This window comes from Centrocercus urophasianus, unplaced genomic scaffold, assembly GCF_019232065.1.
Source record: "Centrocercus urophasianus isolate 14NV4802_14NV808 unplaced genomic scaffold, USGS_Curo_1.0 seq_30, whole genome shotgun sequence".
Classification (NCBI taxonomy): domain Eukaryota; kingdom Metazoa; phylum Chordata; class Aves; order Galliformes; family Phasianidae; genus Centrocercus; species Centrocercus urophasianus.
Genome location: NW_024884867.1, coordinates 10,700,203 through 10,727,164, shown reverse-complemented (window position 1 = coordinate 10,727,164; position 26,962 = coordinate 10,700,203). Strand labels below are relative to the sequence as shown.

The following is a 26,962-nucleotide window of genomic DNA, read 5'->3' as shown; positions in this document are numbered from 1 at the left end:
GCTACAGCTGCTACAACAGGCTGTGGGATTTTTATTTTCCTTCCTTAGCGGTTTTTCCTCTCTCTTAAAGTCACAGCGGTCGGATTTGAAACCTCTCCCACAGTGCTTGGGTGCGCGCCTGCTTTTTACAAAATGGGTCACGTGGACACACGGCCGGGAGGAGAAATTCCCAGCAACCCATTTCTGTGCTGTTCTGAAGGCAGTGCAGGAGGAAACGCCCTGGAGGAGAGACATAATGAAAGCACTGGGCTCAGGAATGCTTCTTCTGGTGGCTCCCCTGGGTCTGTTCGTCCATCCGCTCCCCTGCCTTGGCCAAGCAGCCACCGCCGCCTCTGTGCTGCACCCAGGGAGCATTCCCACGGGCACAAGCGTGCCATGCAGGTCAGAAGGGGACAAGGAGCACCACACAGCTCAGTGCCCATTCATGGCCTTCTAGGAACGCATTAACTGCTCGAGAAAAAAGTTTAATTCCTTTGAGAGCTCTGGAAGATCAGCTTTCGTGATGTTGAGAAAAAGGAAAGACCCAACACAACCATCAGATTCAGGATTTCACTGACTTCGAGGCCAAAATTTTGGCACAGGCTGCCTGGAGATAAGTAGGTGCAGCAGAGAGACATCCAAGTTGCAGAGCTTACGTCCGAGCTTTCAGCTCACCGGGGATAGGGCTGGATCCACCTTATGCTCATCCATCTAAACTAATGCTGCATCTATCAGTGCGTAACGGCCTTATTGCCACTCTTTCCTACAGGGTCAGCCGGAGGAAGAAAACTTTCCTGCAGATAGCATCTCAGAATAACAAAGATGATTCCCTAAGGCTGCAAGAGTTCCAAAAACTTATCAAAGCTAATTGTAAGGCCTGTTCACTTCCCAACAAACAAGAAAATTATGCTTAAACTATGTTTCAGGAAGACTTTTTTTTTTGCTAACATATGCTTGGCATTTTATTATCAACTCCCAGATAAGCTTGTGTTTCTATTGGTAGACTATCAGCAGCAGCAGCTTTCTGCAGCAAGACACAGTAAACTGCCTTAATAAATACAAATGGACAATTTAATTAAGATATATTGGAGACTTGGAAAAAGTACTATTTGTGGATGAAACAGTCTGTTAAGGGATCATGCTCAAGACCAGCTCCGTGTATTTTAAGCAGGCAACAATAAGTGGCAGAGAAACACACTGCACAGCGCTCTGCCCCAGTGATTAAAGAGCACACTGAAATTATAAACATCAGTTTTCCAGAAGGGAAAAAAAATAGCCACGACGTTGCCTCTGGCTTTAATGCCTGAAACAAAACAAACCATTTGGCTTTAAAAATGTACTTCTTTAAACCTGAAAAGACCCATGTATCAAAACAAGGTGGATTCAGCTAAACACATTACTTCTGACTTGTTTCCTTGAAAATCCGGCCTTAATGCATTCTAACAAAATTTATCTATCCCAAGCATACCTCATAATGAGATCAACTGGGAAAAATATCAGGCTTGTTTGTATATTTTATACTTGCTCTAACTTGGCAGTTTGGAGATTATGTATTCCCCAGGTCCCTCCTTAAATCGTTTCACACGCTGCAATTTGATTTTCTTTGCTTGCCCTTTTCCACAATTTTTTTGATACATTTTATTGAGTTCTGGCTCAGAGGGAAACGTTCCCTTTGAATTAAGGGTGCAATCATTTTTTTCCTCTAAATAAGGACATATGGCGTAGAAAGCAATGTTATGGTCTGAGGATTTTATGATTGAAGTAGGACTCATTTTAAAAAATGACAGTAACATCAGGTTAGATCAGAGCAGTTTTTCTAATTGGGTGGTGCTGCTGTGGATGCTGTGATCAGCTGTCACAGCCATAACTCACCACCAATACGACACGTCCATTTTTACCTACTGCGATAAAGAGCAAAACAAAGCCCATCGTCACGGCGCAGAAAGACATTTCTCCTTCCTTATTTTTATATAACTTTGGATTGATGCAAAAATGTGTTGTATGAATTTTAGGAGCTTTGAGTTTATACATTTGACTGGCAGACAGGCAACTGGTTTCTAATGCTGGCTTAGCTATTTGCCCTGGAAAAGTTATTTGCACCGCTTGTACTGCAGCTCAGCAGACTGTAACCCGCTGGTTCATTTTAGCCTCTCTGGGATGCGAGGAGAGCAAGTTCCTGTTAGCAAAGGCTTTCTGCCTCCGGACTGCCGCTCAGCTGTGGCAGGAGGGTGGGCAGCAATGCACCACAGCAAAACACAGTGCCAGGGAAAAGTCAAAATACTCAACCAAGGCATTGTTGGTTTCTCTGCTACTTGAGTAACATGAACTACTCGTGAATAACAGCACTGTGCATCAGTCCGGACAGCTGACACGAGAGGCATCTTCAGTTTTTAAAAACAAGTGAAAAGCGATGCCATGTGGTGTGGCCCCTTGGCTTTGCAATTTTTGGAGGAGCTGCTAAATGTGCTCCTGTTTACCAGAGTGACATCTGCAACAAGCTCAGCTTTGGCTCTCCGAGAGAAGCTCCTCCAGGGCTGCTGTCCAACCTGCATGCAGTACAGAGCAGATCTCAGGTCAGGACCAGAGGGCTGCAGCCCCACACTCCCTGCAGTGCCCAGGCAGGCAGCAGGGGATTCCCACTCATTCTGCATTTCTAAATGCCCAACCCAAGAGGAACTGCTGGATTTTACCTTTTTGATTGAGAGTGTGCCAGTGTCCCGGGGGGCTGGAGGAGCACCTTCCAGCAGTGCCCCGCACCCAGAGGCCTCAGGAGCAGCAGGGCCAGCAGTTCTGCACCCAGCCGAGGCACTGGGACAGCAGCACATGCGCTCCCCAGCACACGGGCTGTCAGGCAGCCTGGGCCGTGCAGCAGAGCCACACTGCTGCCCTGCGCTGCCAGGATGGCCAGGTGTGCCACAAAGCAACAGCTCCTGCTCGTTCTGAAAGAGAGCTGGTGCTTCAGCAGGCAAAACTGCTCCATTTTCCAGCTGCCATCAGACCTGCATAGCAAACTGCACTCTGCGTGCCCCCAGCCGTACTTGGCAGATGGTAGGAGACAGCTGGGAAAATCTGGGTTTGACATACGTCAGTGATAAACTGCGCCGGCACAGACCTGCTGGGGTTACAGAGAGCTGTGTGCAAGCAGCGAGGTGCTGCACGGGGCTCAGCCACAGCCTGTGCTCACCCCAGAGACACAGGAGCAATGGGGCTGGCAGCACGGCTCTGAGGTGAGCAGGCACAGCACAAGGTGGCCCAGCACAACATGGTGCCCAGCGCACTGCTGGTGCTCCTCCTCGCAGGCCCTCAGCAGAAAGAGCTGAGAAACCACACGTAGGCACCTATGTTGGGTCTATATGTAAGGGAAGGCACTCGCAGGCACAAAACAGACAGATGTTACTTGGTGACTAAAGAGCCAGTCTGCATGAGGTGGGTGTGTAATCACTGACAAGACAACAGCACCTAATAATTAATACGTCAGGTGTCACGATACGCCAGATGCTGGATGCCCTATCTGTCCTTTAATTTAGCCACAGGTCCAAAGGAACAGCATACAATAAACACTCTTGAGGAGAGCTGAAAGCCTCAGAGCAAATTACTAGATAAGATTTGCAGCTTCAAGTTTCACCCTCAGGCAATGTGGACCTATGGCTCTCAGTTATAAAGTGCCATCCAACCTGCACGCAGCAAGAAGTTGATTTTGCACATTTTTGGGGCAATGTGAAAGAAAGGGATACAGACAGCATCAGTGGAGGGCTCGTACTGGAGATGCAGCACGTGCTATTGGTGCAGGGGCAGGACCTGGGTACCATCAGCCAAGCATCACCTGAGCTGTGTTCAGCTGGAGCCAACAGACTGCATTAGGCTGAGTCTATACAATGCTTTTAAACACCATGTAGGAGGCAATCAGAACTGACAGCTCTAACATTGCTGTCATCTACGCATACAGATACCATCTATTAAAGGCTAATATCAACAGCTGTGATGTTCAAAGCAGAAGTAGATTTAATATACATATTAAATTGTCCAAAGCTGCAGGAGATGTTTCAAAATATGCTAGGAAATTCAACCAAGAAAAATCTCTCTGTATATCACAGTATTTCTCTGCTAGCAATACTATCCATCAAAAGCAACAAGTCTGAATCAAAGACAAAAGAGATGATAATCTTCAAAGGTGATTTTAGTAAATCTCCAAGGGCTAAACATACTACTAATGATGTCATGTGGACAAAAACATTCAATGCAGTTGTGCTTTGCTCTTGGAAAGAAAGCAGACTCATTCCCCAGCATTTGGTAAGAACAAACTCATCTAAAAACAAAGCACAGATGTGTTGCACAAGTCCCAGAAGAATGGGAGTTCATGTGCACATGGATGGCATCAGCAGATCTGGAATAGCTTCTGAAAGAGGTAAGTGTTGGGGAAGGAATGAAAAAGAAGCAATTGGGACCGGCTGGGCAGCTACAGCCAGTTATGGGCACACTACCCTGACACCAGGGCTGAGCAAGAGAAGAAATACAAAACCTCCTTCTAATGATTGATTTAAGTCATATTTCAGACAGCAAGGCTTTCTGGAAAATTAATCTATTTCAGTAAGTCTGGTTTCATTTCTTTGGTAAGTCTATTGAAAATAGAACTGGAAAAATACAATATATGTAATCCTTGATGTACATGTACTGGCTGATATTCTGAAAAAATTAGCATGATATAAATATCAAGAAAGTAAATATTAAATGGGGACCATCTCGGGTAAGATTTCAGAACATAGTGTCAATAAATAACCATCAATGTTTATTGCAGAAGATGGAAAGATTAAAACAAGGCTTGCTGTTTTTCAATAGTTCCATCAATATTTTTGTGGAAAATACACTCTCAAAGCCACTGCTGATAAAATTCAGACACTTACAGTATTTCTTTAAAATCAAGTAAGGATGAGGAGAAGGCAATTGTAGGCAGCAGCTTGGATTCCTTCAAAACCCCTCACGACCAAGAGCACATCCAGAAGCAAAGCTGTGCCACGCTACGAGGAACGAAGGCAGCTGCTGGCAGCTATGAGAGACCTGACGGTGCCAAACTGAGCTGCCTGGGAAGAGCTGGGAGCTGAGCTGCCCATCGAGGTGCTGAGCGATGGGCAAAGAGAACTTCTCATAGCAATCTGCAGACACCAAACACTGTAGGTTCTCTTCCATGGTTGAGGGCAGGGCTAAAAGTGTTCCCCTCCCTCTCTCAGTGATTCACTCGAACCCTTCCAAGTGTCCCACGTGAAGGGCCCTCTGTTTAGTACCATAGGGTTTCACAGTCATTACTAGGACCCCAAAGCACCACAACAGCACAATTAAACCACCACCAGATGTGTCATAATAATACATGCTAAAGAAAGAAAAGACATACCGTGTGCAGATACAACAATTTGCTGTTTGAATTAATTCACAAATCACTACAATCCCTATAAACCCAATATACAAAACATATGCTACATAGGCATGCATAAGCTGCATGCAAATCTTTCCAAATAAAGCCACACATGCAACTAATAAGCTGAAGTGAAAAACCAAAGCAGAAGAAACAAAGCAAGTATGTGCAAAGGCTGCCCGAGGAGTACTAAGAGGGCAGGAGCACCTTGAGCTCCTCCATCTGAGCAGAGCACTCGTGTGTGGCTGCAAGGAAGCCAGCTGTGGGCGCAGCACCAGCAGAAGACTGAGCTGCGTGGCAAAGCTGAAACTGCAATAGGTAGCAGGTGATCTTTCACCTATATGGGAACATGCCTCAAACTGCACGCTTTCAGCCCTTCCACAAACCAGCCCGCAGTCACGCCTCTGCAATGATCTTTATTTCCTTCCTCTGTTATTTCTGGAGCCCCCCCAAAACGTAGGAGCACGGCTCCAGCACAGCAGCAGCTGGTGTAAACACCAGCATTCAAGGCAGGAGAACCACGTCTTGAGAGCAGATGGTTGGTACGAGCTGTGGTATCACTTGGATTTTGCAAAGCAAATACGACCCCCAAATAGAAGTACATTTTTCCTTTAACTTCATCTACCTTGTTCTAGCCAGACCCACGATCGGCTTTTACTCCTCATGTCCTCCCAGACCCCTGCTCTCTAGGCTTCTCAGGACGTGTTCTCTCCCAGACAGCTCTCCCTCCTGCAGGCACCCATCCATTGTCACCCCAAGCAATGCAAAGCTTCCCAAGGAACCACAGCTGCTTCTGCAAATCCCAGCAGCAGCAGTACCTGCTCCTGTGGGCTCCCAGCACCAAGGTCAGGATGGCAGGGCCCTGGGGCTGTGCACTGCAGAAGCAATCCATCTGCTTGTGGTCACCTGCAGCGATCAGCCAAGATATCGGCGTTGTCAAGGAAACTTTCAGTAAGGTCATCAGATCCTACCTCACCACTGCAAGTTTTTTGATTTGAGAAAGCACTGTTATAACTGCCTGAGCAAGCACAGCCGGCTCCACAAAGAAGCTCAGAAGCAATTTCCTCTCAGTGCCCATGGGACATCCTGTTTGCTGTTTGACATCCTGAAAAAAATAAACAAAAATCTCAGAATAATTACAGCCAAAGCAGCTAAGGTGAAGCCCTTTGGAAATTTTCCGCCACGAGTAAACGCAAAAAGGGAGGCGATTATTTTAGCTAATCAACACTGAACTTTGAGTCACAGCTGAGGAATGGGAAGCAGCTCCACGGGGAACTAAGCACAGAGCCCTGGGAAATAGTGTGTGAGCACTGCCCACGGGCTGGGGGCTTCAGAGCACCTCAGATACAGATTTTGGAAATGACCAAGAGTATCTTTTGCAGGCAGCAGTTGAGAACGAAACTGCCATAACCAGGGAGGAATGAAACTGAAAGCTCAATCTGGAGACCAAAAGCCACCAAACAGACTTCTATGACTTCAGTGAGCTGCAGCTCTTTGTAAGAGCGAACAGGATGAAGGAACAAAGCCTACAGCTCCACAATTCACCAAGGCACAAGTATGGCTGGAGCTCAGTCCCTGCTTACATCTTTAATGTTTTGTTACTGGTGGATGAGCAGTACACGAGAAGTAGGAAGTGGGAATGGAAAAGCCTCTGAAGTTACAATGCAAAAACTGAACACGTCTACTGGAGATGTACAACTGGTCTCACGTGGAGCTTTTGTGTGCTAATAGCTGTTTCATTTGATACTCAAATTCCATACAAGAGCACACATCAAGAAAGCACACAGTATAAATACTCTTGTTAAAAACACTTCACCTAACGCAATTCACAACATACCTGACAGTTTCCTATTACTGCTAAAGGAAACCATTAACAGAGCGCTAAAGGAAACAATCTTATGCACTGAACCAACACTGTTGCCTCAGCAAAACAAAGCAATTAACATCTGAGTTCACAGAAAAATACATTAGCACAACAGATGCATGTGCATGTATTCTGGCCCTTTGGTAAAATGCACTGTTTTGGGGCCAGATGTTTTTGCTCATGCCAAAGAAGAATCCAGCTGCATCAAGCTGTGAATATTTCTTCTGATCTGTCAAAATCTGCTATGAACTAGAAGAGAAAAAAACAGAGCTGAAGTTTGAAATAGAAGTCTGTTTTCCACTGGGGATTTCAGCACCATCTGTATTTTAGAAGCTTTAGTACAACCTGACAGAGTCCGAAAAAGTTTGCAGCACAACAGACAAAGTGCATTGGAACACCATTCAAAGCAGGTACTGGGGAGAGCTGAAGCATATGGTAAAAGACTCATCTCGTACATGTTATTTCCCTAAAATCAATTTACATGTATTAGGTGGATTTACAACACATTTAAATTGTACAGCCCTTGTTGCTATCATGCCATTATCTAAAGGTAAATCCTGCAGCTGAGATTTTCTGACGTGCCCCAGAGGTCTCTTGGCTCCTAAAGGTGCTGAGATTCCCATCTCCCATCCTCTGTGTTGGAAAATTTGGCTTAAAAGTAAGTAAATATCAAAATAAAACTTGTCCAGCAGACAAATAAAGCTCCAAGATGTGGAACACACCGAACTATAGGTGAACCAAATTCCCTGCCTACAGCCTGCTCTGCACATTTGTATGCTCAGCAGCTGGGCTGCCTTCCAGGTGTGCCGTGCAGCTCTTCCACTGACAGGGTTATCTATTTTACAAAGAATTATGCGAGCAGTGGAAACCACAGCAGAATTGTTTTGAAAGAAGCAGGCCTCAGATGGACAATTTAGATTTCACATAGTTGATAGAGGATTTGCAGGTTCAAATTATTAATCAACACCCTGCCAAGCAGGGGCCAATAGCAATCTGCCAGTGCTGAGATGTCTTGGACTCAAACTGTAAAATCTGGATTTTAGATTGACTCAGCGGGGAGAGGAGTTTCTGTGCCTACCGCCCTTTCCTTCTGAAGCACCCAGGGAAAGCAGGCCCTGCATTATAGGGGCAGATCCAAATGTATGGACAGCAGGGGAAGTTCTTCCTCCTGGGTATCGGGGACGGGCTCCCATGTGCCAGCACTGCAGCGCTCAGGCTTCCATGCTCAGGGCTGCCTGGAGGACACTGCACCCAATGCTCAGCACAGGGCTGGTGCTGAGCAGCCGCTCCGGCTCCACGTGGGCACGGTTGGGCACTGGGCAGCATCCTCCAAGCAGGGGAAGAGTTGTGAGCAGCAGAAGGGGAAGGTGCCAGCCTGCGTGTGAGCAGATGTGTGTGTGCCCACACGCATGAATGAGACAGGATTGCTCAACTCGAGCCAGACAGCATCCCTTCCAGGTCTCTTCTCTCCAGTGTACATCTTTATTACAAAGAAGTGTTGCGAGATGAAATTTGGGAGCTTGGGGCTAAAAGCAAAAGAGAAAGAACAGGATGCGCTCCCACAGACGTTGATTGAAAATGGTGATTTCTTTTATTTATTCTTATTTCTTTTAGGCTAAGCATCTCTCGGAGGAGCTGCCTGCAGAAGCATCAGCCTGCTTCTCCTGTTGCGTCACATCACAACACGACTTGTTTTCCTCTTGCCAGCAGCTCATCAAGGAGCACCCCCAGCACAGCCCTCTCATCTCTCAGATCTAGTCAGAAGGCAAATTAGTAGCAGCCTGATGGGGGAATGCTAAATTTTTCATTACAATGTTCCTCTGGAGGTTTGGTGTTTAATAATTTGTACTGTATAAAATTTCACATATGGGAAAACAAGGCACCACACAGCCTCTCCAGATGCCTTTTTTTTTTCCCTGCTAATCATGTGAGCCCCCCAGCTAAAGCAGTGGATTTAGGGCATAATTAAAGCTTTATACTTTAATAGTAATATGGGTAGAGCCCAATTTTATTTTTGAGAAGAACACACCACATTTGTAAATTCCCATTTCACCGCAGATCAGTTTTCAAACAAGCTCTGGACCCGGGCTGCTTTGTTCCCAACACACCACGGGAATGCAAAGCACGGAGGCAGGCAGCTGGTGGCACTGGGGCAGACATTCATCTCTGCTTCACCACCATGGCCCCTAAATGCCCTATGATTCACAGAGGGGAGCAGCAATGAACATCCATCAGCCCCTTAGCATTACCTGCTCTGAGCAGAGCGACCTGGAGCACTCAGGTGTAACTACTGCCGCGTGCAGAGCTTTACACACCAGTTAAGACCACTGAAAACCTTATGTTAAAGCTTGAATCAGGACTTAAGGAGGCAACAAGTTCTGCAGTAGGAGCTTCCCAGCCAGTGACCTGCTGTGCAGCCTGCTTACTGCCAAGTGCCACAGCACTTCTTGTCCCCAGGCATCTTTCCCTGGGTCTCCCTCAATCCCTTACCCCCTGAGCAACACACTGGCATTGCAGTGGTGCCACATTACCGCAGAGCAGGGTAAGGGAAGATGGAGAAGTGGAATGGAAGAAGGTGCTGGCAGCAAAGGTGGGATACAGAGCCCTGGTTTGGCACACACAGGAACAGTCACAGGATGGTCAGCATTCTGAGAACTAATTTTAATTATTCCATGAACTCTGGAACAGAGCTCCTGTGAGGAACAAAGCATCCAAGCGATTACATTCCCAGGACAACTTACCATATGAAGACCTTTCCTTCTCCTCCTCCTCAATTTCCCCCTAGGTAAATTCCAGAAACACACACAGAGAAGGACGACCACCTTTTACAATACGGTTTTAATTAGTTTCCCCCATCTGCTCAAGAGGCTACAGAATGCCTTGAAATGAAGTGCTTTACTGCTATGATGGATTTGTGATTTCCCACAGAAAACCAGGTGATAAAGAGCCACTATGAACTAGTGTGGTAAAAGTTTACAGTATTCTTTGACAAATTGCACTGTTGAACAGAAAGGAGAGGTTCCAGTTTTGCCAGTAAGTGTCTCTGTGCCCCTACCAGGTGGGGGAAGCCAAGTTTTACTGTGCCAATCATCTGCAACACCAGGTAGGGTAAAGCAAACTGTTTCCATGGATAAGCATCTACTCAGCTCTTATGGCCTGCAATACACTGGCAAACAGATCAAATGACCTAGAACGGAGAAATAATGACCTTGAAAGTCAGAGCTTATTTCTGCTTTTATCCATCTTTAATATCTGAGCTTAAACTACATCGACCATGCATTTTAAGATCTATATTGTATCCTTACAAATCTATTTGAGAATGCTGAAGTCTTGAAGCATTATTTGTTGAAGTGCAGAGCTTATTACGGGCCAGAACTCAGCCTGCCTTCCAAGTGATGACGTGCGTTACTTAGGTCAGTACAACTGACACAGGACGGAGCTCCCCAGACTCAGGGAGCCTTCTCCCCACCCCACCACTTATTTCCTTCTCAAACAGAAGCCAGCTGTACCTAACATCACTGTGATCAGTTTGTGAGGCTGTTTATCTGTAGCTGCCCAAAGCAGGTAATACAGGTAATCCCCAGCGCGGGGTACGACTGCCCTGCCATCACACCTCTCTGCCGGAAGCAATGCTCATGTTATCCCTTCAATGGGAAGAGGTCAAAGTGCTGATGTTAAACCCGGGAGCCCAGGAGCTAAAGGATGAGCCGTGGTATCAGTTTTTTGCCAGAGGAAACTCATCCATGTTCTGGATTGGTGGGAAAAGGATCAGTATTAGCTTACGCCAGATAAGGAACACGGGATAAATACCCAAGTCACAACTTACCAATGGGCATCATTTCTTAGATAGTAGCAAGTTAATGCCATATAGCTAGGCAACAAAGCCATTCCATCCTTGATAAAGGCATAAACACATTAAAGGCATAATCCCTGCGTGACATGGAGTTATTTCTACATTCATGAAACTGCCACTGCTTCTGCCAGCACTGCTCTTTAAAAACCACCACTCTGTCCCAGCCTGACCACCCCTGCAGTCTGTGCTCTGCTTCTCCCTCAGCGTGCACAAACAGGCAGAAATCCATTCTAAGCCCCTTTTAAAGGGCAGGCAAAAGCCTGTCATATCATAGGCAAAATTGCAGCCTGACCACATTTGGGATAAAACAGCATCTTATCTCTGCTCCCAGTCTTTATCACCACTCCGGCGGTCTGGGTGGGTTCTGCAGGTATTTTAATGAATGGATGGATCCATCACTTTCACTTTGCACAAAGACAATCAGGGAACTCTTTACTAATCATCCTGGATTTCCCAGTGCAGATGGGACGTGCAACAGAACGCCAACTAACAGAACCAGCCAGCCAACAGAAACCTTTCTTCACCCCTAAAGGACACTGAGAAAACCTGCAATAAGATCCAAATTGGAGGTGAAAGTTCTCATTAGAAAAAAAAATGTCTAACTTATCCTTTTTAAAATGAGTATTGAAGTCATAACTAACTTTTCATTACAGAAATGCACAGAACGGCTCAAGCTGGCCACTAGGAGAGACAGGATCTTTCCTAAACAGGAGTGTAACGAAACACGGCTTAAAAACCGTTTCCAGGACTTGGCCTCTATCCAGATACACTCATCAGCTATTGCAACATACAGGATTGCTTCATTACTGGCATTCGCTTCTGAGAACAAACACTCTCCTCCCTTAGAAGTTCAAGTGGGCCACGCTGAAGCAACAAGCCAACATTCACACCTATGGATCCAAGTCGCCACAGCTCCCAGCTCTGCTTTATGCAGGCTGGTTGCATTATACAGAGGGACAGCAGGGAGAGGAGAAGCCAAGCCAAGCAGCCACCCTGGAGTACTGAGCATGAAATCACGACACACGAAATTACACTGAAAGACGTTATTTTTGAAGCACCTTTTTCTTCTGGGAAACCAAAGCAGAAGAAACAGATGGCAGTATTTCTAACTAACATTGAAGAGAAAAACAGACAGATGCAGCACTAGTTTCTCTATTAGTAAAATAGAGGTGGGGGAAGGAGGAGTATTTTTGAGGAAACCGTAACTGCTCCCATCTCCACCTGCAATCAATGACATCCCTCAGGCAAAACAGTGAGCTCTGCCATCCTCGCTGAAATTTCACAGCAAATGGTTTTGCAGCTCTGTGTTGCTGTATCAGCCATTAGCACATCAGTGTAACCAGAACATTTAGCTCAGCTTGGAGGAACTGCCACATTTTATAGTCAAGCTATGAGTGCAACTGTTTTAACACACAGAAAATATAAATGGTGCAATGCTGGATGTGCCTCTCTTTTTCAACAAGCTTCTAAGAACACAATGTGGATGCTAATTCGTAAGATGTAATGAATATGCACACTGTGAAATGAACAGACTGTGCCCCAGAGCTGCTCGCTGAGGTTACTGGTGCTATCACAAAATTAGCTGCGTCCAATGAAAGCTCGGGACCCTGGGCTGCTGCCATCTAACTCAAGTTTACAACTTCAGCGGAGATTCTTTGCATCACACACATCAGCTTTGCAGAGTTCAATAGCTGGTGGCCTTAGTCCTAACTTGATTACAACTGGGACGTGAAGGTTGTGCCAGCATGGTAACACCTGGCTAAGCAGAAATCTCTCTTCCAGGCATATTTCACCTGCTTTCATCTTCATTTGACTGGACTAATTGCTCCTAATCCCACAGAACAAATGGTCTTTAGAGACCAACCATAAGGGGCCGGGTGTTCAGTGAACAGTGGGAGTGTTCAACCCAGACCAGAGCAGCCACCAGCGAGGGGTGAGGAACGAGCCCTGCTTTGAGCCTTGTAACAAGCGTGGGGTAACAAGGGCTAGGAGACAGGGGAAAATGGCTGTTTTCACATAAGGTGGGTGTGAATGAAACGAGGGGCCGAGAGTTGCTGTGTGGGCTGAGCAGCACCAGAAGCTTAGGAAGGAGAAGGAATTCAGTTGGGATCTGCTGCACAGGCACAAGAGATGGAGCCTTTGGGCAAATCCAGAGGCAGTGCACATAGGCTTTTCTTCCTCAATACCACCACAATAAGTGAAGGAAGGAGCTGATTGGCAGATGCCAAGCAAAACGCATTGGGAGGATTAAAAAAAAAAGCCGTGAGAAAGCAATATTATCTCACTTTCAGGGAGATAAGGAGCAGTGAGCTCCACAAACTCTGCGTCCCACAGCCGCGGCTGCGTGGCGATCCATTAACACCCAGCGTGTTCCACGGGTTGAAAAGAACATTAATACATCTGTCGGAACACAGAGACAGAGTAAATATCCTTATCGTTCCAGTTACTGTAAATAATACTTAAGTGCAAGTCAAATATTAGCTGTATTCAGCACAGCATCATAACAAAACAGGCACTGCTAACATTATGGTCCCAAACTGTGTTATTCTTCATTAACATCTGACATATATCTGCTTTTGCAATCACCCATTACTGATTAAATGACAAGGCACAATGTCAGATGCGTAATCTGATTGGTTAGTACTCAGTTACCAAGGTGTTACATTTTGAAATTGCCTGTGAATTGATTTCTTTTATTGAATTAATAAGTGTTATCATACTGTACAGAAGGTAAAATTGCTACTGAATGTGAGCGATAACATATAATTACAGAAAATCAAATCCTAATCTGCAGAGCCAAGCCAGGTGTCAACATTTTAATTGTAGTTAGGGAAGCACAGTGGCACCGGTGAGTGGGGGAAGGGAAGAGCTCAAGCAGGGGAAACATGGGAAGCAGCTCCGAGTCTGGAGTGAGAGCCGCCCTGAGGGATGTCAAGCACTTGGGCATGCAAAAATACTGTCCTCTTGTTTTTCATTTTAGATGATCTCACACATTGGGACAACTGACTGCCATCCAGGGCCAAGCCTCTGCGCATCTTAGATATGCATTTTTGGGAAAACCTTTCTGAAAAATTTCAGGATACAGAAGCATAAAATAAATATATATATATATATATATATAAATTAAAAAAAATACATAAAAAACATAAATTAAGCACTTCCCTGGTTCTTTCCTCAGAAAAATAAAGATTCCTCTTTTCCCCAGAGCTGTCGAGTCCCTGCTAGGTGACAGCACAGCCTCCTGCTAGAAATAAAACCTCCGAATTTTATTAATTTCAGTAGCTTTACACACTGTTCCAATGAAAAACATCTTTTCCCACAGCCTCCTGGCTGCTCTCCCTGTTGGTTTGCATTCAAACACTGCACTAACATGACTGCCCCAGCACCTCTACTGACGGCACTGAGTTGCTGTGACCCCTCACACAGACACATCCACCAGCTCCAGTGGATTTCCTCTGTATCAGCCACCGTTAAAGCAATCTGAGTGTTCATGCCGATGGCTCACACTGCTTTAACTATGTGTACTCAGAGAACGATGGAGCAATTTCTTTGGATTCTGCAGGCTGGGAGAGCCCTGGCTCATGAGGAGGAGCTCTCCTCCCCCCCCCCAGATGTGGATCCCCACATGTGGGCCATGCCCAAAGCCCGCCTGTGCCACCGCTGCCCAGGCATCGCTGCCTTCCAAGTGTCTGCACCTCCACCTCCTGCCAACTGCTCCTTGCCAGGTTTGTGCTCCCCATGCTGCTCCTCTCTCCCTCCTGAGCTGCTCCTTTCATGATGCTCTCTTGTTCTGGATCCTCTCTTTGGAGAAGGGATGCACCCCACAGAACACGAGGTCCATGCAGTAAGAAAGCACCAAGGCATGCACATGGAGCTTTCAAAGACCATGCTAATTCCCTGCCGCACCACAAGCCAGCTACCAATTTGCAGAACATCTGCTCACATCATCAGCTTTTTCTTTTGTTTAGGGATAAAGAGGATAAAGAGGTTAAGTCATCCCGCTTGTACACAGAGAAGTTAAAAACCATGCTACCACCACGCTGCTGGCAAGACAGCCCAGCAGCAGGATAGCACGTAAGGATTCAACAGGAAGCTCTTGGCAAATTAATTCCTTCTATGACCATGTTTTCAGGGTAACAGTGACACTGCCCTCTTTGAGTTGCAAGGCCCTGGGCTTCACTGTAACATCACCAGGACAGCAAGTGTCTTATGGACAACACAGCCAAGGAACACGGCAGCCAACAGCTCGTGACCCCACAGCTCATGAGCCAAGCATGCACCCTGCACACGCGGTGCTCCAGAGCAGCTGGGCAGGCTGTGCTGCATGCAGAGCTCCGGCTGCACAGAGCAGCCACTGCTGCAGAGAGCAGGCAGAGCAGCACACCTGCAGTGTCAGTTACCTCTGGGCTCTGCCTCCATCACTCCCTTCCTGAGACGCTGTGCAAAAAGCATGCTGCCAGCGCTGATGCCACGACCTCCTTGCTCCTTTGTGTCAAAGCTTGTTGTTTTTTTTTCCTCTTTTTCTCTTTCTTCTTTCCTTTTCTAATTCCCTTCAATTCTAATGTGCAAAACCACAGTTCCAGCCACCCTACACCTTGTTGTTCTGAGGTGGGGGGGGGGAAGATTCCCAGGATGCATTTTCTTTCAGTAATCTCCTGTATATTGCTGCAGCTGACTTGGGCACCTACTTAATCTGTGACCTTACAGCTCCTGTCAAGCACGCTGTGACCCCCTCTAGACTCATCCTATCCATTAGCGAATTTTCATTTTTATTAAGCTCAGCAGAGACTTCTTTCCCTCTCCTCCAGGAAGCATGAATTCTCCGGCGTCATTTATTCCACAAATGATTTATACCAAGAGCCTGTCAACTACAGGAGGCACTTACTTGTGCTTACTATACCTGCAAGTAGCTCTGTCCTTTCCGGGTCATTACTAATAAAGCACTTATCCCTCATACAAGCACCAGTGCCTCCCTGTGCTCTCGCAGGTATTTATCTGAGCACTTCAGAGCCCTCAGTGGATTTATCCTCGCAGCGCTCGGCCGGGCTGGGCATTGCCATGATTTCTGCTCCGCAGATAAAGAGTGAGACTCAGGCTGAGCTCCGTGCTGCCCGCAGGAGGCTCAGCATCCTGCAGCTCCCAGCCCATTATCCTTCCTGCTGCATCCCACAGCGCTCCCCTAAAACTCCCCAGGTTCTCAGCGGTCCCTCCCAGCCCCCTATGGGCAGCGCCAGCCAGCAGAAGGCTTCAGTGCACGGCTGTTCCTCGTTCATGAAGTGCTTAGAGAAGAGCGTTGGGAACCCAGAGGCCCCAGTTGTTTCCCCTGCCTTGTCCCTGCTCACTGATGACTCCTGGGATGAAGGCTCCTCTGGCTCAGCACTGCTCACTGTGCAGCCAACCAGGTTCCATGAACAACGGCAGAACAAACACATTTGTCTTGCAGCTAGAGCGCCAAGACAAGCAAGGAACAGAGCTGGAGGCCAACTGTAACACCACCGACTGGCAGCCAGCCCCGTTTCCAGCTCCTTACAAATATTGGTCCCAGCTTTCCACCCCCTTTGCAGTATTTCTGGGCAGACCACAACATCCCCAAAACATCGATGTGTGGCTGTGCGGCCCAGAGCGTGCCATGCTCAGCTGGGGACCTCTGGTCTGCTCCTCTTCCCCTTCATCACAGGCAGGGCTGAGAAACCTGTTGCTGCTGCTTCTCTTGCAAGCCCTGAAGCCAACTGGCAAACCAGAGTTTAACCTCACAGCTGCTGAATATAGTTGGATTAAAACACACTGGCCAAGCAAAATATTGCTTTTAAAATGTAATTTATGTTTGGCACTGAACACATTGGGAGAATTCAAAGCAATTTGCACTACAGACCAGCCAGTAACACCACGCAAAAAGCACTTTGATGCCCCTGATTTACATCCGAGAGCCTTAATGCATTTTGGAAACAGGCAGCAGAGAAAGAAGCCACTGTGCTAATCCTAACTGATGTAAGGATGCTGAAAACACTTAGTTGCTCCTAATTCGTTGTAAAAACCTGCTTGTGTGCAGACTCTCCTCTAAATCCAAGAAGTTACAATGAGATTATGGAAAAAATGAGGACGTTGCCTGAAAGGGTCATCATAACTTGCCAGAATCAATCTGAAAACCCTCCTTATTGGTCCCATTGCACTCCCAGAGGTTTACTTTTGGCAGGGTGGGGGGGAAAACAAAGGCATGATGCAGGACAGGTCTCTGCTTCCCCCTCTGATGGTCTTGCCTGAACCTCATGCAGCTTCACATTTCTCTACCAGGCTGCAGATGCATTCATTCACACATACATCCATGCTCAATCTCCTGCAACCAAAACAGTTTCCTCACCACAACGAAGTCACTTCAAAGCAGTCTGCTCCCACTGAAGAGAATGGGAGATTCTCCTCCTGGAGCAGTTTTACCAGGAGCTGGTCTGCTTCAGGACAAAGCTCACTTGCTGATCAGGAGGAAAAAGCAGAACGGCTCACTTCTACTGATTACATCCATCCCCCAAATAATTCGAAATTAATCCTGCAATTTAATTCCAAGCTGCCTTGCTGCCGAAGGAGGAAAGGCTCTTGTGGAAGCGACACAGGTGAATTACATTTGCTCAACAGTTTCAGCATTAAATAATCCGCACATAACTCAGCTCATTCGAAAGGTACGCCGCCGCGATCCGACATAAAATATGGCTCTGCTAAGCCAAAAAAGATAAAACAGGGATTCCTTCATACTTAAAGGAGAAACAGTGAAGGATTTCATATTTTAATGAGATACAGATGCCGACCACTGAATAAATCACTCTGCCTATAATTAAAGAGTCCTCTGATGTCTGAAGACTCTTCCTGTCACGAAAACTCCTGGACACTATTTCATCTCCTTCCTAAGCCTGATTTCAGACTGAAAGAGGGGGGATCCAAATGTTGATGTCACCCCAGACACCACTTACAGTCTCCATTTCCCTTCTGAAGAATTTGATATTCATTTGTCTTTTTTCTTTCCTTTCTTTTTAATGAGTCTTCAAGCACTTGGACTGGAAGGCAAGTATGAAGAGTCACCAAGGGACCGTGGTCCTTCCCAGCCCCGTTCATCAGCACTTCACACAGAACAGCAGCATTTCAATTAGAGATGCTTGCAGTGTTAGTGAGATGCAAAGGATGAGAACAGAAAACCTAACATTCAAGTAAAGGAAAGAAAACAAGAATATTTTACAAGGGCTTCCCTGGGCAGAGGGGTGCAAGGAAAGCTCTCATGGGCACCGAGGCTTCATGAGATGCCAAAAGGCTCCTGCTCAGCTGCCTGCCAACATGACCAAAACAACTCTGTTTGCCATTTAAGCCATTTGTTTGGAATACTTCAACATATTCTCCAACTTCTTTGTGCTGCTTTTGAATTTCAGGTCCTTAAGGAGCCCATGATTTAGCTACCTTAATCTCTTCCTGCATTTCCCATCTGTACTCTCCATTAAGAGCACATACATACACTACTATGTTTATTCTCTCAAACTTCCAACTTTTCCCCTCTTCCTTTTCACCACAACTCCCAGGCAAAGGCTGAATTCCAGTTACATGTGAGTGTGTGTTTGTTTTGGGAGCTTTGGGTTCTGGAGATGAGCATGGAGACTTTGAGCATTTGGAAGAAATTTCCCTGACCAAGCACCTTGGCCAAACCTGCCCTGCCACTAAACATCACCACAAAATAGAGGAATACACAAAGAATTGTGGGGGGAGGGGGGAAATGAAGAATCCTTCAGACTCTTGGAAGGACATGCATGCTCCAGAGCATCTGATTTTCTGGCTTAGTGCCCTTTGAAAGGCTGCAGAATCCTCCCCACTGCAGACACGAGACATAACGAAGGATCCCAGTGCAGGCTGTAAAATTCTGCAGGCTGTCCCAGACAATTCACACCTTTCCAAATGATGCTACTTCACTCCTTGATTACAGGAAGTCCAGCTAAAGAGGCAGCACTGCCCCCAGAGCTCCACCAAACGCCTTCGGCTGGCTGTACTGATCCACATTTCAGTTCCTAGTTTATTTTTGCTTTCTAGTTTCTTTCCATTCGTGCCGTGCTTCTCCATGTAGTATTAAATCGACAGTGACAGACTGTCACCCTTTCTCCAAATTCACTAAACTGTTTAATAATATAATTTTTAGAAGCAGATCTGTGACTCACACACATGCACACACACACACCAAGGCAAAATAAAGATGACAGCGCATTTGAACAAGGCAGCAATAAAACACTGAGAGTAATAAAGAATAAAAATGCTATATCAGGTTGTCATGGGAACCAGCATCCAAGGACTCCAGGTAACATTGTAAAACATGCCACTGAGCATAAAGCAGCTAAGCAGGTTAAGGGGTTATTTATTAGGCTGCAACACGCTGCGCAGTGCCCTCTGGTGAGAGCGCAGCAGACAGAAGGGTCCAAGCCCCAGGCTGGAGACAGGAGTTGCATTGCCACCAAGGGCACCAAGGGCAGGGCTGCACGCAGGCTGACACTGGGCCACGTGCATGTGCCAGCTGCCAGCTCTTGTGCTGGGTGAGTCAGGAGCATGCAAACCGACCTGCGTGGGGCTGCAGGGCATGCCTAAGCAGCTGGGCCCCGCCAGCCTCCACTACGTGCTGCCTTTCTTGCTGAGGGCAATGGGACTCACTGGATGAAAGGTGGAGCAGGGATGGGTAAGAATTTTCTTAAGGACTGAAAGCGTAACTGTTCCAAGACTAGAAATTTCAATAGAATTAGGAGCAGTTCTCTACAGGGAGCAGCTGCAAAACCAGGCTCGTGTTCCCTGGAGTACGGGCTCAGCAAACACAGAATGCCCACAAGGAACACCAAGAAGGAACTCACTGAGGGGAGCAGTCCATGAGCAAAGCAAGCAGCTGGTAAGGCCATCCTGAGCATCCCTTCCTACCAGAGGCAAAAGCACAGACACCAGCCGTGGAATGCTCACCCTGCCAAAACAGAGCTCCTTGCCTGCTCTGCATGCGCAATGCGAGGGTGCTGTGAGGTGCCTGGAGTGCCTTGCAGTGAGGCTCTGCCTTACCTGGAGGTCAATGGCTGACAGTTGATTTGTCATCCCAGCTGCTTATCTCTAATGCATACATTCCACATTGTTATTACAAAGCATGATGCTCAACTATCAACCCCTGCCAAGCAAACACCACACTGCTGGGATGGCCAATGCCTGCTGCCAGTTGCATTCAGCAAGCAGCAGACACCCGTGTCTCTTCCCAGGTGCCAGTACCTAACCAAAGCATTTGTTCTGGGCAGATGAGTTGTGCTCAAATACCACAGCTCAGGACTTTTTTCTTGCTTCCCAAAAATGCTGCTAATATTCCATACAGATTAGCTGGGATCAGAGCTGACACCACCTCACTCCATGATCCTTCCTATTACATCTACAACAACAGAAATCATAACACAGAGATCGAGCAGTTTTTAAGGTCCCCAAAGCCTCGCCCAGCACAAGGCACGGTCGGATTAATGTTTTCCATCAGGAAAGCCAGCCAATTGGGCCCCATACTCAGCAGTGCTTGTAGCACAGCTTGGTGCCACCAGGGCTGTGGTCCCCACAGGGCTCTGCTGACAGCCACGTCCCATCCCCGTAGCTGCTGTGTGCCTGGTGCAGGCTGGGTCTGCCAGCTGGCTGCAGAACTACCGGCAGGAGTGGGGGCCGGAACCCACAGCCCGCCTCTCCTCATTTTCCCCAGCACTGTTCAAGCTGTCAATTCAATTCTCCCCCCACTAAGTGGCACCAATGCACCGCAAACCACAATGAAAACATCTGTACAGACGGCTTATAAATAAATACTCCCCATCTCCTCAGCCCAGCCCTCAGCGGGGGAATCAGAAGCACGGGGACCGCAGTGCTGCAGCCAGAGCCCTGCGCAGCCCCAACCCCCACCCCAGTTCCTCTAGCCCTGGGTGCTGGCCCTGCCCTGCACACACCCAGCAACTGCGATAAGAGGAGGGCAGCACAGCTTGCAAGAGAAAGGGGAAAAGGTAAATAGGTGTTCACTGCAGCCAGTGCCTATTCTTGATGACACAGGGACGGCAGCAGGGACACGGGGCGAGGCCAGTTGCTGTACACTCAGTCCTCTGTACATCTCAGGGAGCTCCAGCCTATTCCAGCCAGGAAATGGCCATGCCAATGACAACATCCACTTATGCTTTATTGCAATGCAAGAGCAGAAGCTAACAGGGAGAAATGACGAGGAAATATCTTCCTCACCAGTGCTCACTGTGAGCAGTGACAAGCAAAACCATTACAGAACACATACATCACTATGGAAAAAAGTACTTTACTCATGCCAATACAACTGGGAAACCTCAGCACCCTGAATTAAACCAGGGAATAAAACAACCCCGTTGGTCTCAGAACATCACACTGGACGCCTGACCATCACATCACTACGGATGCCTGCTCCTCCATGCTCCCTCCCCCGTCCCCCATGCAGTCCCAGCAGCTGATCGCACCGCTGCTTGTAGCAGGCTGAAGTAATTAAGCTTAACCCAAGTCTGGTGGGAGTCTCAGGGAAAGCCAGTGATCCACAGGCACAACACGCTGTTATTTATAGCTGATTAAATTCTATTTATCTACATTTAAACGGTGCAGGAGATGGGAGAGATCCCAATACACATCTGTGTCTTATTAGAAACACCAGCTGTGTGTGGTAGCTTGAAGTTTGCTTTTTTTTTTTTTCCCCATCAGTTTACCTCCCTGTTACTAAACCAGAATGTCATGAAGGAAATGCCAAGCTGATGTCCCCTTCTCAGAGCTTTGAGTCAAAATATCCAGATAGCAGCAGCAGGACATCCAGGCCACGTAGCTGGAGCACCACTACTCAGATGATTCTCAAAACCCAGGAGAACAATCTATCATCTTTCTTTACCCCACTGCTTTGCATGTGAGGTATTCAAGACCTGAGACATGTTCTTTTGGCAACTGTTCCAGCCCAGACGAGTTTCACTTTCCGCACCATTTGAAATGCAGCTCAGATTCAAAATGAAACTTGAGGGTAAAAAGCAAAACCTCTGACTTCTGCACATCTTCCTGCAAATGCCCTACAGGAGCCTTGAGCATCTCACGCAGCAACCAGCGAGCCTGCAGCCCCAGGCGCTCTGCAAAGCCACGCAGCAGGGAGGACTGGCACAGACAGCTCTGAGCCCCAGCACTGAGCTCCCACGGGGCACTGAGCCGCCTGCTGCCCAAAACGGCTCCTGCGCTGCAGCACCTCCGGCTCCTCGGCAGCCCCAAGCCGTGCTGCTAAGAGACACTGGTGTGTGACACTAACAGAGCGTTAAGCCTCCAGATGGATTGTGGCTGGAGGGAACCTGGGATATTTCCACATTCTTCCTGAGAAAGGCAATGCAGGCACCCCTTTGTTTTGCTGTGAGGCACGTGGTAATTTGGCATCAACCCTCCAAGCTCTGAAATTGGCTGGAACAAAACAAATGTTGAGCTTTCACTAAGAAGGCAAAAACAAAGAGCATTGTCTCAGATGTGAAAATACAGCCCGCGAGTGCCTGAACACAATTAAGAAGAATCTAATCCAGTGCTCATTAAGTATCTCGGTTGCCGGGTAGCTTATTTGTTCATTCGACTATATTTGATAACTGGAATAGTTTAGAGTTGTGTTTCTGCTAGTGGTTGATCTTTTGCTTACCAGCTCTGCTGCAGGGCTCCCCATGGAAATCACACAGCCACCCCACGCCTCACTCCAGTATTCCCAAAAACAGCCTGATCCTTTTTAACTTTGCCCTGTTTAGCTACTCTGCCATCTCACTGAGGACCAGCCATGGTTTACATCACAACTCTGAGAGCCTCTCCGCTGGAGCACCTAAGAAACACACAAACCCAACAAGCTGTCATCACATCAGAAAGCTAATCTTCACTATCTCAGAGTTAATCTGTTCCTGGACAGGAACCAGATCCCCAGCACAGACGCTGCCCCAGTAAAACCCTTCCATGCAGAGGCTATCATCCACATGTAAACAGCACCGTTTTAGCTCACAGTGATCTCACAAAACTGACATGTTGGGATATGACCAGCGCACAGAACTACCAGCCTTTAACTGCTCGTTTCTCTTACTGATGCCTTTAGATGATGCCTTTCGTCAGCTGCAAGCTTATACTAACATGCACACAGCCAGACAACTAACAAAAACATTTCCTCCCATATTACAGGAAAAATGAAGCATTTCAGGTTAAGAACAGAGAAAAAAGAACAAAAACAACTGCCAGCAAAGCAAAGTCTGCTTATTCCAGAGTACATCCTCCCTGGTACTTTGTGTTGCAATTATTTACATATCTCAGATAGGCAAACTGACGTGGTCCAAAGTTTTGTTGTGGACTCTGTAGAACATACAGGCACTTGTGCCAACTGGAGCACACAAGCACTCCGACATCCCAAGTCTCTGCAAATAAATGACATTATATCAGATACTGCATTCTGTAAATATAATTAGTACACAAGACATGTAGTTATGGCAACAGGCACTTCTTCTCCAGGCTTATTTCCTAACGCCTGAAGCCCACCCTTCTGGACAGCCTAAAGGCACCTGTAGACAAGGGATCTGGGACGTGCCACTCTGCTACTGAGCCTACTGGGTATGACCAGAGACCCAAATGCAAGGAGTACTAGAGAGGGTTTTCACAATGGAAATCTATTTTTTCCAGCCCCCTGAATTCCCACTTTCTAACCAGAGCTCTATAATTTCAGTATTGCCCCCACTGCTCATCTGACTTATCTAAGTTTCCCTGCTTCCTCTTAAAAGCAATTTCTAAAGCATTTTAGAAATCCTAAAGGGCAAAGCCTTTCAGACATGAGAAAGCTGCCAAGTGCCTCATTTTGCAGGAGAAAGGCAGAACGAATCCACAGCCACACAGCTCTGCTGCTGGCTGCTTTTCATCTGACCCTTACGAAGAACCCCCCAGTGTCCACAGCCCCACTTGTGTCCCAGCCACTGCACCGCAGCAGGAGCTGCTCCCCAGGCGCCCGCTATTGCCTGTCTGCAAAAAACAAATTCAGCATCGCAAGTCCAACATCAGAACGAGCACAAGTGACACAAAACCCCTCTGACAAACAGTCAGAAGATTTTTAAGGGCTGATATCGTAGATCTCCACGAAGCAGCCTGGGCTAAGCTAGCACTCCTACAGGGGCCCCGGGCCAGAGAGCACCGTGGCACTGCACCCTGCGTGCCCAGCTCCGCGCTGCCATTGCTGGGAAGGGTGTGTGGGTACCTCACTGCTGCTCTTCTTCCCCTGGGCAGCACTGAGTCCCAGCACTGCTCCCAGAGGCATGGGAGGAAGCAAAAGCAGCGCAGAAAAAATTGCCGTGGCCTAAACTCAGCCGCAGCTCCTCAGCAGGCAGCTGAGCCCCAGTAAGTGCCAGCAGTTTCAAAAGAGCTCTAATCTCTCAACTGTTATCGAGGTTTTATCACACTCCAGTTCTTATCTAAACCAAACAATCACTAGAACAGCAGCTGATAAGGCATCCTGACAAGGTAATTTCAGCAATTAAAATCCCCAGCTACAGCCATCCCCACGGAGAACATTTCAGAGCTCTCTGCAGTCTGAGCTCCCATCTCGCCCAGCTCTCCCAGCCCTGGCCCTGCAGTGCCAGAGCAGTACTGTGCACAGCAGCACTGCTGGGACAGCCCTCGGGCTCTCACTCATGTGTCCCAAGGAGGGATGGGCTTAGGAGCCCTGTAGCCTCATATCTCCTTCTCCAGAAACAAAACCCCAAAGCCACTTCAGCTGGATGGAAGCATTGGCTGACCCAATGCAATTCCTTCCTGCCACTGGCCACTGCCTTGACCCGATTCCATTCTTCCACTCCTTATGCTGGAACAGACAAGCAGTGCTCACACCCCAGTGCACCCACAGTGCCTCCAAAGCTCCCAGCAATGCAGCACCACCATGCAGCTCCACCACACCGCTCCTCCACTCAGCTCCCCCCAGCTGAACTTTCAAATCCAGAAAAGGGAATTGGAGATTTCTTGCAATATGCACATGGGGGAAAAAAAAAAGAAAAAAAAAAAAAGTAAACCAGACAGTGTGGAAAACAAGCAAGAAATGCCTTCACTCAGGATGGGAAAAGCTTTTACACTCTATTTCAAAAACTTTCTTCAATCAAATTTTAATGAATCAAGAGACAAAACAGATGCAAAAGCCCATTTTGCTCTATAAATCACAGTGTCTGGCATGCAAAATGAAAACTAATTTGTTCAAATTGCAAGACTTAAACGTGGTTATAGAAATAATAGAGCGTCTTCAGATTTTAATCAGAAAGAATATATCTCAAGTTTCAGAACAAACTGCTCCACTCAATCAGAAGCAGAACATTATAAATACATCATTCTCTCGGTTAGTCCAAAGAGCAAACGAGTTATTTCCTCTCTGCCACAGCATGAAGGCAGAGGGGTTTCCCTTCTACAGACCGCAGGCTGGGCAGCGCTGTGCTTCCAGCAACAGTGCTGTGCTCCCAGCACCCCGCACAGCCGGCACTGCCTGCCCACAGGGCCGCAGCCCCAGGGGGTGAGCGCTGCTCTGGAGGCACGGCGCAGCTACAGGCAGCGCAGAAAGGACGCCGTCACCTCACCTGAAAGGGACGCGCAGCTTAAACCTGAGTGCTGTGGGTAACCGGGGCTGCCATCGCATTCAGATGGATCTCAGTGTCTGACGTTCGGCGGAGACGCTGCACTTACCCGGCTCCTGCAGGACAGACGGACGCTGCAGCCCCGCAGCAGCCGAAGCGCACAGCCGCACCCGCCCCAACGGTCACAGCAGGCCTTTATGGCAGATGCTAAGCACACTTATCGCAGAGCAACTGAGCCCTGGAAGCTCAATGAGCTGCACTGCTTATCAAAGCGACGGCTTATCAGGGAACCTAACAAAAATAAAGGTTACACCACACGTCTCCTCCTTTTTACCTCTGCTCCATCAAGGTGTGTGACTCCAGTTAAAGCTGCACTGCTCACACTTTCTGACTTGCTTCCTCCTTGCCTGCCCTTGGAAGCAAAGCCCCAGCTCTGGAGCTGTCCCCTGCAGAACGCTGCTGCCTGTGACACACGTGCCCACAACCCAGAGCTTGTCACCCACCACAAGAACAAGGATGTGCAGCTCTATCATCTGTTGTTGACAGCGCTTCATTCTCAGCTGGATAATCTCGAAGCAGCAGCATCCACTCGTATTCAGAGACAGGGAGTGATTTTAATCATCATATTCGCTGCAGTGGCATTTGTGAGGTTTTCAGAGCACGGAGCTCATTTCTGTGCCATCGCCAAACGCAGTCAGCACTTTTCTTAGAAGCTGAAAACATGCCTTCCTTCCCTGCTATGCTGCTGCACACAGCCGAGCACCCACTCCTCAGGGCAAAGCAGAAATGCAGCTTGGCCACTCCTCATCATAATTTTTACAGCAGGACTACATGCGGACATTACTCCAAATTGAGGCACGATGTGACTTTTAAAAGGGCAAAATTGTTCCTTTCTGGCAAGATCTCTCCAGCTCAGCTCAATAAATGTGCTGGGGCTTCTCAGGCCATTTCTCCTCATAACCGGGCTCCTGCCCTGCTGCCCCCCCTCGGCTGCGCTCCCAGTCCTGCTCTGGCATCTGGAAGAGCTCCTCTATGGATTAGCTGCCTTTTTTTCTTATTATATATCAGTATTAAAATCTTTTTCTAAAAGCTACTCATCTGCTCTCTCAATACTATTGACAGTTTCTCTGCCGAGAAGAACTATGAACGCATTTCTTTTTTTATTTAACTTGCTGCCATATAAGTGTGCACTGACCTCGTGGATGATCTGTGTAAGCTGTTGCTACCTAGCCACGTTAAATTTA

At 47.5% G+C, this 26,962-nt stretch overlaps 1 protein-coding gene across 19 annotated transcripts in view; it reads right to left on the bottom strand.

Moving 5' to 3' along the window:
* FBRSL1 (fibrosin like 1) overlaps positions 1–26,962 on the bottom strand; it is a 416,280-nt gene that overhangs the window by 251,006 nt on the left and 138,312 nt on the right. Inside the window, exon 1 of one of the 19 annotated variants that reach the window (XM_042829024.1) lies at positions 25,828–25,949. The exons of 17 other annotated variants lie outside the window; for them this stretch is intronic. The gene's annotated coding sequence lies outside the window, so the exon portion shown is untranslated. Of the gene's footprint in view, positions 1–25,721; positions 25,783–25,827; positions 25,950–26,962 lie in introns of those variants that run through there. One more of the 19 variants, XM_042829025.1, reaches the window with a different exon arrangement.